Here is an 11,657-nt window from a genome sequence, read left to right on the forward strand (position 1 = left end):
CTGTGTGACTCTCATCACAGGAAAAAAGTAAGTTGGCTTTCAAAGTTACCTGGACAACAGTGGGGCCAGTGGGGAGAAAACATTTTTGTAACTGAGAGTTTTTCCTGACAAATAAAACACAAATGCTCATCGTTAGTAACCTTTTCCCCTCCTTGATTTTATAATGGACATAGCAGTTAGTGAAAGCCCTTCAGTTCCCCACGGGACCAGGGCTGGGGTACAGTCATTTAGAGTGCAGTATGGCCCAGCTGACCTGGTGCCTATACACTGGAGCCCTGGACAAGCATCTCTTGTTCCTCATGGGAGCTCCTCCCACCTTGAGTCACTGCAGGCTCACACATCTGCTCATGGTCCTTACCTGGGATGTGGCAGAGGGGACCAAGAGCAGCCCAGGGCAGGGAGGGCTGCAGGGCCCAGAAGGACTGGTTCTTGCTTCTGGAGAGAGCAGTCAAAAGAGATGCGCCTTCATCTCCAGGACGGCTGCTGGCTTCTGGGTCCTGTGGGGCTACAAGAGGAGGGTGAAGGGAATAGAGCCAGCATCGCTGATATTTTATAATGTGTGCTTCCAGAAACACTTTGGCCCTCATTGTATCTGAGGTGCTTTGAAGAGCACTAGCATGTCCTTGTCCTAATTCCTTATAACTTAGTGAGATCAGTGGGAAGCAACACTGGCTCAATTTCAAGATGGGATGTGACCTAGTGCGTTTTATGCAGCTCTCACAGGATACCTGGAACTGAGTAATTCCTAATAAACACGAGGTTGTTCTCTCACAGTTATCGAGGCTGGGAAGTCCAAGATCAAGGTGTCAGCATCTAGCGAGGGCTTTCTTGCTGTGTCATCACAGGGCAGAAGGTGAAAGGGCAAGTCAGTGAACTCTCTTCTGTGAGCACTCATGTCTGTGAGCTCTTTCCATAACAACATTAGTCCACTCATGACAGCTCTGTCCTCATGACTTAGCTGCCTCTTAAAGGCCTCACCGCCCAACACTATTGCACTAGGGGTGAGGTTTCAACTTAGGCATTTTGGAGGGGTCACAAACATTCAAACCTTTGGGAATAAATAATAGGTTGATTTTCTTTCAAGTAATAGTGAGGTCATAGCCTTCACTGCATTGATAAATCTTGGTCCCCAGTTCCTGTATTTTTATAATTTTTCGCTGATGAGGGGCCTGATGTCCTCCAGTGCATTCCCTGGGTGCCGTCATTGTGAATTCCAGTGGCCTCAGGAAGGCATACATCCCTAGAGCCTGGATATCTGGATATCTTATGGGGAGGACCTACTTAGCGCTCTGTGCCTGGAGTCAGGGACCCTGTCCTGACGGCTTTGGATTCACTCTCATGCCCATTCCCTAACGGGACAGAAGAAAAAGGTTTTCATATCCTCTAAGATATTAATAAACTCCTACATTAATTTTACCACTATTACTAATATTTCTGACAGAGTAATAATTTTAAAGTTAAACAGAAATCTAAATAGATGTATTGCTGATATCCCAGTTCCAAGGGGAGCAGCAGTATACAGCATGTCTCAGGAGAATTACCATATATCTAAAGGCCAGTGGGGGAAAACAAAACTGCTGAATCTTCCGGACAAGAAATAATAAACCCTTAGGGAAGGGAACTAAAGTGAACCCAGCCTTGTCCAGTGATTGCTATCTCATCCTTATGCCATGCCTGAGTACAGGAGCCCTTCCCCCTGCCCCTCTCACCCACACCCCCCTTTCTACTTGCTGGCTTTTTTTTTTTTTTTTACAGGTGTCAGGGTATTAGAAGTTTTCTAGTTCTTCAGAAAAAATATATCTTCAATTCCCACCTCATTTCTTGGAGACTGTAACAGCAAAATTAGCCAAAGAAAAACATCTGGCTTTCTTTTTACAAGAACACCTGGTTTATCACCAAGGGGGAGAACAAGATGATCATGTAATTGTTCCAAATAAGCACCAATAAATCTGAGCCCAGATGGGCCAGCAGTTTCTAAAAAGGATCCACTTTTCTTCTGTTTACAAGTGTACTGGCAGGAACCTTGGCAGAATTGTGAAGAGCAGGCCCTGAGCACATCTGTACTATGCTGTTCAGGTGTACAGCAGGCCTGGGCCAAAGCCCTGAGGGATTCTGATGTGTGAAACTGCCCAACCTTGACTCTGAATAAATCCCTCTCCCTTTTCTCCCCAACCTGATTTACCAACCAGGACAGTCTGGCGACTCCTTGAGGACCTGCCAAAAGTGCTGGTGGTGTCCAGGGTGATTGCCTGGCCAGACCCCCTGGCTGCAGGCAGGAAGAGTGAAACCTGGGACTGAGGGTGTAGAGAGAGAGAAGTGCAGTTAGATGGGAAGCAAAAGAGGGAAGAGGAAGGTGAGGGGACAGGCAAATGACAACAGAGAGAACACACCAGTGGGGAAGAGAGAGAAAGGCCATGAGAAAGGAAAGAGAACAACGGAGAAGTTTCTGTGCATGTGGGGGAGACTGTGGGAAAACAGGGACAGATAAAGACCAAAACTCAAGTATTTCAGTGAGAGAAAAGGGGAAAAGGTGAAAGAGAAGAAATGGCTGTGTGGGAGATGGAGAACGTCACGCGTGAAAGCCTGCAGCAGGCACAGGGGCATGGGGAATGTAGCCGGAGGGAGGGAGTCCAGCTGAAGCCTGAGGATGGAGTGTCAGCTGGCAGAGAGAGGCCCGGCTTCACATGGTCACCTCGTACCCTCTGTGTGTTTCTCAACTCAGAGACGCCCCCGGCAGGGTTAGGCGGCCAGTGTGGAAACAGTAGAATTTCCAGATTTGGAGACAGATGACTGACATTTAATAAGTCCTGGTTCTGCCTCCTTCCTGTGGGGACTTTGGCCATGTCACTGGCTCCTCTGAGCCTGTTTTCAGCTGCAGAGTGGGAATGACAGTGCTCACTCTGCAGGATCATCGGGAACACTAAGGACATATAGACCAGGGCCAAGCGACACCCCAGGGTACACAGTTGGCAATAAAATGCATGTCAGCTATCATTCTTGTCTGCCTTCACACAACCTATTAATTACATCAACTGCATTTGCATGACTCAGTTTGCAGTAAGCTCAGATAATTAAGAGAAAAAAATATTTTAGTAAGAAGTTTTGTTCTGGATTACTCTGCTTTTATCCACAACCTCTCCCGCCCATCACACACAGACACTCTCTCTGTCATGTTCTGCTCCCCTGTGTGCACGGTGTGGCTCCCAGTGGGGAATCCAGGGTTAGAGGGTGGCCCCTGTCTGTGTATCTGCTCTTCCTGCAGCTGGAGGCATCTCCCTCTCCCATCTATTTGAGTGACTTCAGCAATTTACTCCAATGATCCAACAGAACTCAGCCTATTCTGTAAAGCGGTAGCTTCCTCAAGGCTCAGTACTTGGTAAGAGACAATGGGATCTCTAGATGCAGATTCACAAAACGTAACCTGTGGCCATTCATAGGAGAAATACACACATCTGTCCCCTCCCTGACAGGATTCCTGCCACCCACCCCAGGGCAGATCACACTTCCTGGAGAGGATACCTGCAGCCAGGACTGTTGGGGGCCTCCTGGGAACCCGTGCTCACCCCCTTTAGCCACTTTACAATCACCATCAGGGCTTGCTGTGATGCACAGCAGCACCCTTAGCCAAGAGCATGATCATTTTACTCAGCACATACAGCCAGTCTTCTGTGTCCATGAGGCATTGATACCAAGAACCTCCAGATACCAAAATCTACAGATGCTTCAGTATCTAATATAAAATGCTGTGGTGTTTGCAGATAACCTTCACACATTCTTCCATAAACTTTAAGTCATCTCTAGATTACTTATAATACCTAATACAATACAAATGTTATGTAAATAGTTGTTATACCATGGTTTTTATTCCAATAATTTTTATTGTTATATGTTACTGCTTTTCTGAATATTTTTGACGTGTGTATGTAGAACCTGTGGCTGCAGAGGGCCTATTGTAGCTATACATCAGGACACTTTAAAGTATATGTGCTTGGAATCTAACACAGGAGAGTATCAGGGTAAAAAAACAGCATTTATTGTAAGTCATCGATCTCCATGAAGGTCTGGAATACAGCTGAGTCTTGGGAGTGACTTGACTCAGCGGCTTGGTGGAAGAGGACACTAGGCATTTTCTCCGCTCCATGGAGAATGACCTTCATCTCTCAGACAGCATCTGCATGGCAACACCTCGGCACTCACCTCACACTGGGTCTGAGGGGCGCAGAGATGGGCTTTCATAGGACCCATGGAAAAAAATAAGGAAACCCCAGAAGGTCTCTGCCTAGCCTAGGCTGGGTCAAGGATTTGCTGTGGACATAAATAAAAAAGGATACGCCTATTTTTATTCCAGCTACCTTGTTAGAGTGGTGGAGGAAGAACCATGTTCTAGAAGGAAGAACCATTTTCTGTATAGGAAAAACAGCCACATTGGTGGGATAGTCTAGTGACCTTCAGACACAAATTACCAAGGCTCCCCTTTCACATCAGGCCACCTGTCTTCCTTGCTCTCTTCCTTGCCTCATTCTTATGAAGAGGCTCAGCTCCCTGCCCAACTCCATGTCTACTCAGTGCTAACTTGATGAGATAGGTGGGGAGGAGGGAGCTCAGCTGAGCCCGAGAGACGGAATGGCATGATTACCGTTGCTGTTTATTTGGTAGGCTCATTCTCCTCTACCTGACCGTGCTTTGTTGGGACCCTTTAAAACTGGATTCTAAGCCTGCTTTTCTTCTCACTCAGCGTTTTTCCTAGAGTATGTCACACAGGCCTGTGGATCCCATCACCACCGCACTTAGATGACATGCTAATGCTGTCTCTAGTCCAGACCTCTCTTCTGAGCTTCAGACCCCTGTGTCTGATGGCCTTCTTGGTGTCTCTTCCTGGACGTTTCAAGAGACTTAAAACACAAGCCCCCAATGGAGTGTATCATCTTCCCTGTCTTATTCTGAAATGAGTCCACTTTCTGTACTGTTTCCTAACAAATTAAAATAAATGACTTTTCATCTGGTAACACAGGCTAGAAACTCAGAACCCTTATTTCCTCATTTCTGTCACCCCATAAGTCAACCCATTACTAAGTACTTATTAAACAACCCTTATATTTATGTGTTTCTCTCTGTCTCCACCACAATTCTTGCCCAAACAGCCGTCATACTCTTCCAGGATTTCTGAAAGTGCTGACTATCTATTTGGTCTAACAGACAACCTTTCCATCAGTTCTCTTTACTGTCCAAGAGCAAGGGCCCTGTTTTCAGAGCTCTCAGGTCTTTGAGAAATCTGACCCTCAGATCAATAATACTCAATAACAGAGCAAGCTACCTAGTCAGTAGCAGGAGCAGCTGATCCTCACACAAATCAAAGGCTCCAATATTCAAAGCCTGTGAACCTCCCAGAGGTAACTTCCTCATAACTCAGGAATCCAAAATCAACTAGGCCATGGAACATCTTTATGTAAATCTGTGTGGCAGGCCTGCTTATAAATGTGGAGGGACAGAGAAAACTTATCGATGTTAAAAATTGCCATGTGAATTTCCAGACCAATCAACCATTTTTGTGCAAAATATAAGCTTCGTAGACATTCTTAACATCCCTGAAGAGCTGTGGCAGCAGGGAAGTTTTGAGGATGGCCTCTGGTACTAGGTTTCCTGGCTCAAATCCTGTTTCTGACACAAGCTGCAGTACTTTGAACAAGTTAGCCCAAATGGGATGTGTAAATACACCTCAACTTTCTCAACTATGAAAGGGGAACACAATTAACAACACACTCCTCAAAACACAAGGACAGCTTCCAACTCATAGTAAGCACTGTATAGATGTTAATTTTCACCTTTACCAACAGGACACTGTAAGAGGGAGAGTAAACCACATGGGAAACACATCCCAGAGGATCTGCGGTCCAAGGGACCTTGGCCAAACTCTTACCCCATCACTCACCATCTGAGTGACTCCAGACAGGCCCAATCCTTCTTTATAGTCATTGTTAAAAACTATAAAATGTGGATATGAATAGTTCTCAGGGTTTGGGAAGGGGTGTGTGTGTGTGTGTGTGTGTGTGTGTGTATGTGTATGGCATTTTGTAAGGGCTTGGCACATAATAAGTCTCTAATTGATGTCAAATATTGCTCCTAAATGGCATATATCCTGTCCTGATGAAGATTACACCCTAAAAGAGAGAGTTTGAATTGTTAATATATAGTACAAAGTTGTAATAAAATATCTTAATATATTTGAGTACCCAGAAAAATAATTCACTGAACTTGCAGCCTGAGATTGGAAATTCATAAAATTCCCTCAACTGTAGATACAATTCTCTTTAGACCAAACCTCTTTTGAGTAGCTTGTCCATGTTTTCTGGCCCTTAGGTGCACAGATGGCTGGGCAGGACAGGGACTGGCCAGCCGCTGTGAATGGTTGTCAGCATGGCACTTCGGCAGCAATCCTTTATTTAATAGCTCACCTCGGGTAACTAAGAGGCTATAGGCTGCCAGCACTGAGCTCACTGAAAGCTTTAATTGGTACTTAGTCTAAATAGTGCATCAAAGGGCCACAGCTTCCCTGATGTACAAGAAATCTGACCTGTTAAAAGAGCCTGCAATGTAGCCAAGAAAATGCACTAATAAAATGGGTCTTGCTCTGCCCACCTCACACTGGGTCTGTCACAGGCAGGGAACCTGTGGGCCCAGAGGCTTGGACCCAGAGTTTTCATGATTGCAAACATTTGGATAAGGCTGAAAAAAATAAAATCAAACCACTACACAAAGCTCCCAGCACTCTGCTCAATACTTTGCTTTTCTTTCACGCATCACTCAAGTTTGGATTGTAGATTTTCAAGTTTTCACACAATATCCTGAAATCAGACCAGGCAGAAATAGAAATCCAAAATAGACCAATGATGAGTAGGTCTACAGAATCAGTAATAATAATAATAATAATAATAATAAACTCCCAAAAAGTAGAGGCCCTGGACCAGATGGGCTCACAGTTGAATTCTACCAAATACACAAAGAACTAATTCCAAAACTGTTCTAAAAAATCAAGGAGAGAATTCTTCCTATTTCATTCTACAAGGCCAGTATCACCCTGGCACTTAAACCAGAAAAGGACACAACAGAAGAAGAAACCTACATACCAATCCTTCTGATGAACACAGACACAACATCCGCAACAAAAATGCTAACATATTGAATCCAACAGCACATCAAAAAGATTTGACACCATTATCATGTGGGATTTATCTCAGGGATGCAAGGATAGTTCATCATACACAAGTCAATAGTCAATAAACATGATACATCACGTAAGCAGAATTAAGGGCAAAAACCATATCATTATCTCAATAGGCACAAAAATACTTCAATAAAATTCAGCATCCTTTCATGATAAAAATCCTCAAAAAACTAGGCATAGAAGGAATCAGTTCATCATAATAAAGGCCATATACAACAAACTCACAGCCAAAATCATACTCAACAGGGAATAGTTAGAAGCATTTCTTCTAAGAACTGAAACAAAACAAGGATGCTCACTTTCATCACTCTTACTCAACGTAGTACTGAAAGTCTTTGCCACAGGAATTAGACAAAAGAAAAAAAAGGCATTCAAGCTAGAAAAAAGAAAGCCAAGTTATTCCTATTCACTGATACTATGATCTATATGTAGAAAACTCTAAGTACTCCACCAATGAACTCTTAGATTTAATAAATGAATTCAGTAACATTTCATAATACAAAATTAATGTACAGAATTCACTAACATTTTTATACACCAGTAACAATCTAGCTGAGGACCAAATTGAGAAGGCAACTCCATTTACAGTAGCTTTAAAAATAAAATACCTAGAAATAAATGTAAACAAAGAAATGAAATATCTCTATTAGGAGAATTACAAAACACTGATGAAAGAAATCACCAATCACACGAACAAATGGAAAAACTTCCCATGCTCATGAATTGGAAGAATTAATATTGTTAAAGTGACCATACTACCCAAAGCAACCCAGAAGTACAGTGTAATTCCTGTAAAATTACTAACTCATTTTTCACAGAATTGGAAAAAAAAATCCTGAAATCATAAAATCATATGAAACCAAAAAAAAGCCTGAATACCCAAAGCAATCATGTGCACAAAGAACAAAAGTGGAGGCATCGCATTACCTGACTTCAAACTATATTCCAAAGCTGCAATAACCAAGACAACATGGTAATGTTATAAAAATAGACCCATAAACCAACAAAACAGAATAGCAAACCCATAAATAAAGCCACATATATACAACCAAATGATCTTCGACAAAGTCAAAAATACATATACACTGGAAAAAGACACCATATTCACTTAATGGCTCTGGGAAAATTGGATTGCCCGATGCAGAAGAAAGAAACTGGACCCTTACCTCTCACCACATATAAGAATCAACTCAAGATGGATTAAAGACCTAAAGGTAAAACCTCAAAATATAAAAATCTCAGCAAAAAATCTAGGAACAACTCTTTTGGATGTTGGCCTTGGCAAAAAATGTATGATTAAGTCCTAAAAACAAGTGCAACAAAACTAAAAATAGACAAATGGAACTTAATTAAACTAAAAAGCTTAGCACAGCAAAATAAATAATCAAAAGAGTAAACAGACAACCTACAGAGTGGAAAAATATATATATTTGCAAACTCTCTATCAGTCAAAGGGTTAATATCAAGAATCTATAAGAAACTCAAACAGTTCAATGAAAAAAAAACCCAACTAAAAAGTGGGAAGGAACATGAACAGACACTTTTCAAAGGAAGACATACAAGTTGCCAAGAAACACAGGAAAGAATGCTCAACATCACTAATCATTAGAGAAATGCAAATGGAAACCACAATAAGATACCATCTTACACCCATCAGGATGCCTATTACTAAAAAGTTTAAAAACAATAGATGTTGGCAAGGATGCAGAGAAAAGGGAACACTTATACATACTTATATATGGTAGATGTAAATTAGTACAACCTCTATGGAAAAGATAGTGGAGATTTCTCAAAGAACTAAAACTAGAACCACAATTTAATCAAGCAATCCCACTATTGGGTAGACACTCAAAGGGAAATAATTTATTATACCAAAAAGATACCTGCTCTTGTGTGTTTATTGAAGCACTATTCCCAATAGCAAAGATAGGGAATTAACCTAAGTGTCCATCAATGGAGGACTGGATAAAGAAACATTATATATATGTTGTATATATATATAAATATATATATATATATTTAGTGTGTGTATATATATATTTATATTGTATGTATATATATTTATATGTAAATATATGTATAATGTAATACTACTCAGACATAAAAGAGAATGAAAAATTATGTCTTTTCAGGAACGTGGATGAAACTGGAGGCCATTATCCTCAGTGAAATAATTCAGAAACAGAAAGTCAAATGCCACATGTTCTCATGTATGGGTGGGAGCTGAATAGTGAGTATACGTGGACTTAAGATGGAATAATAGACTTTGGAGACTATAAAAGGTGGGAGACTGGGAGAGGGGAGAGGAATAAAAAGCCATTGAGTACAATGTTTACTGTTCAGGTGATGAGTACACTATAAGCCTAGACTCCACCGCTCTGCAATATATGCATGGAGAATCCTGCACTTAGACTCCCTAAATACATTAAAAATGAAATTTGAAAATTTTGTTTGCGACCAGCGTCCCAAGACGGCAGTGGAATCCAGGCTGCTAAGGCAGGACCCACACAGCTGGCAGCGGACGGGTCGGACCTAGTGCTGGAGGACGGGTGGCAGCGCGGACCGGGCCTGGGCCATGCGGCGGCGGTGGCACCAGGGGCTGTTCTTGCTGGGCCCTGCCTCTCCATCCTTAACTTAGGGCGGTGGCCAGCCCACACCCCTGGCTCCTGGGCCATGGCCCTGAGGGAGCTCTAAGTGTGTCTGCTGGAGGATACAGGTGTAGGTAAATCGAGTATTGTGTGGTGGTTTGTGGAAGACAGTTTTGATCCAAACATCAACCCAACAATAGGGGCATCTTTATTTTTTTTATTTTTTAAATTTTATTTATTATTTTTTTTTAAAAAAAAAGACAGGGTTTCACCATGTTGGCCAGGCTGGTCTTGAACTCATGACCTCAGGTGATCCACCTGCCTCGGCCTCCCAAAGTTCTGAGATTACAGGCGTAAGCCACCACGCCCGGCCAAGGGGCATCTTTTATGACCAAGACTGTCCAACACCAAAATGAGCTACATAACTTCCTAATCTGGGATACAGCTGGACAAGAGCGATGTCGTGCCTTAGCACCAATGTACTATCACGGGTCAGCCGCAGCTGTAATCGTTTATGATATCACAAAGAAGAGACGTTTTCAACATTAAAGGATTAGGTGAAAGAGCTTCAACAGCATGGCCCACCTAATAGTGTAGTTGCCATTGCAGGAAATAAGTGTGATCTTATTGATACAAGAGAAGTCATGGAGAGAGATGCAAAGGACTACACCGACTCTATTTATGCAATTTTTGTAGATGTAATTCGTTCTCGCCAGTTTAAAAGGAAGAAACCGAGGCCAGCACAAGAAGATCCAATGTGAAGGGTTTATTCAGGCTCCCAGGTGAGGTTCTGTGATCCGACAGGAGGGGCCGGAGAAGTCGCACGGACTCCTCTCAAACATGGGGTTTTATAGGGAGTGAAATAGCTCAATTGGTTTGGGAGAGCAGGGTGTGGGAAAAGCAGAACTACCATTGGGTATGGTTACAGGGCTTTGTTTGCATACAGGACTTGGCTGCTATTGGCTAGTAAGACTCGACTGCTATTGGCTATTAAGACTCAACTGTTATTGGTCAATAAGACTTGACTGCTATTGGTTAGCAAGAGGCTAAGGTTACAAGACCTTGTTTGCATACTGGGCTCTTTAAGGGAAGGCCAGGCTGTGCGAGCATGGAAGAAGGGAACATGCCCGAGCATGTCTGAGCTTGCCCGAGCTCATCCAGGCTTGTCCGAGTTTTCAGAAAAAAGTGGGGGGGTTTGCGGCCAAGCTCCCGGCTAGGCAACCAGCCTTACAGTAGAGACCAGCACAAAAAAAGCGATAAACATAAATGAACTCTTTATAGAAATTAGTAGAAGAATTCCATCCACTGACGCCAACCCGTCATCTGGTAAGGGCTTCAAACTCCGAAGGGAGACTTCAGAGACAAAGCAGAGCTGCTGCTGACCGAACCTCAGCCTCTCAGACTTGATGATGAAGTAGGTGGTCCTGAAAGTTAACAGGAGGGCTGGGGCCCTGCCACCAGTTTCCACTTAGCCAGTCTTGAGTCTTCTCTGTGCAAAAAGTATTCATAGATATTGACCAGTCTCTTCTCCAAAGACTGCAGCAATGATATTTCGGTCTGTGGACTTCTATTACGTAAAGAATCTCTAGTGTACAAAGGGACTACATCATTGACTTTTGACCTTGCTGAAAAGGAACATATAATTGTATGGATGGTAAGATTAAATTATTGAGTAGTTTTGTAATCAAGATATTATACAACATTTGTAAAGGGAAAATTAACACTTTTGTGGTTCTTAAAGGAAAGAAAGACCTTGTGGAGATTATGATTTCCTTGGTTTCTATTACCACTGTTAGAGGGAGTTGTATCATTTTAAATATAGCAGGATAGTCTAAATGGAGACAGGA

The 11,657-nt window shown here is 42.6% G+C and overlaps 1 pseudogene; it reads left to right on the top strand.

The window, feature by feature from the left end:
- The first annotated feature begins 9,895 nt into the window (after window positions 1–9,895).
- LOC105715043 (ras-related protein Rab-22A-like) lies at window positions 9,896–11,192 on the top strand (annotated as a pseudogene).
- Window positions 11,193–11,657: the final 465 nt, after the last annotated feature.

Source organism: Aotus nancymaae, unplaced genomic scaffold (genome assembly GCF_030222135.1).
Source record: "Aotus nancymaae isolate 86718 unplaced genomic scaffold, 86718_ANA_hifiasm-v0.15.2.pri h1tg000012l, whole genome shotgun sequence".
Classification (NCBI taxonomy): domain Eukaryota; kingdom Metazoa; phylum Chordata; class Mammalia; order Primates; family Aotidae; genus Aotus; species Aotus nancymaae.